Here is a 1,282-nt window from a genome sequence, read left to right as displayed (position 1 = left end):
CGCGCGCTTATGCCATCATGGCATATGTTAAAACTTTGGGCAAGGCTGGTGGCCAACACCGAGACTCCCGCTTATAAAGAAGCACTTCTTGAGTAAGGAGAGCGAGCCCCTCGAATCCCTTCTGTTACACCCGATCCCTCACTTACCCTCTCCGCCGGCTTCACTCTGCCACTTCGCCCGTTTCGTCATTATATTAATGCTCTCCTGAAAGCATACCAAATACCGAATCAGTAATCAGCAACATAAAAACAGCAAATTGACACACTCATCAGTATGAACAATTATTCATCCGTGCCGACATATGAACCCAATTCGCCGCTCATAGTGTAGTAGTTCTTCACAGCACTATCCAAGTCATGATAAGAGCATATCGGCTGTAACCGATGGTGACGATGAATCTCATCACCAATCTTGACACAGAGAGTTATGGCCAACATCAGCTAGTTGGTACGCGTGTTGGTAGAAAAGTAAAGCACGGGATGTTGGTCGGGGGGATGTTGAGTCTGGGACTTTAGCCGATTCAAAGTTATCAATCTCTCCGAATATCCTCTACTCTTGAGTTTGCATATGGATGATGAATCGTCTAAGCAAGGTGATCCTCCTACTTGCGGGTCTCAGACGCATCCCGACCAACACGTGCTCATCATCACATTGTATGGTAATAATAAAGTAACACCCAGAAATGAGGAGGAGGAGGTAACACTCAATCAACTGAAGACGGCAAGTGACGACGACACTCTATTGCTGAATGGAAAAGGAACGGAGGTAATCCTTTTGACGAACTAGAGGACCATGCGAGATAAATGAACTAGTCAACTACTACTCCGAAAAGAAGTATACCAGCAACAGCACCGATAGTGGTCGCGGATACTACTACACCTTTGGTCCTGGCATCAATGCCAAGTCCAGTAGGATCTCCCTCCCCTTGCATTTCGTTCAAGATTGCTAGGACGATGTCAACGACTAACATATCATAAGCATCAGCGTATAAACCAACACCGAGTTTAGAGATATGAGGAGTAATACTAGGTATAGATTTGTAGTGTGCTCACTACGGGAAAAACGAATTCAACTACAGAGAAGCCATAGTCTATACCGCAACTTCTATACAAGACAAATAAAAAACAACAGTAATTTCCGACTCAGACTTGGAGGCTGCTGGTGAATCATAATCACAGTCGCGATTCCTATCTGTAGCACACAATGTCGGGTGAAGGAGTCCCCTGCTATATTATATCTAGTGCATACTACACTGTGTAGTGGGCAAGTCACTAATAGATTG

The sequence above is a fragment of the Perkinsus marinus genome (assembly GCF_000006405.1).
Source record: "Perkinsus marinus ATCC 50983 genomic scaffold scf_1104296941728, whole genome shotgun sequence".
Taxonomy (NCBI): Eukaryota; Perkinsozoa; order Perkinsida; family Perkinsidae; genus Perkinsus; species Perkinsus marinus.
This window is presented reverse-complemented; position numbering follows the sequence as displayed.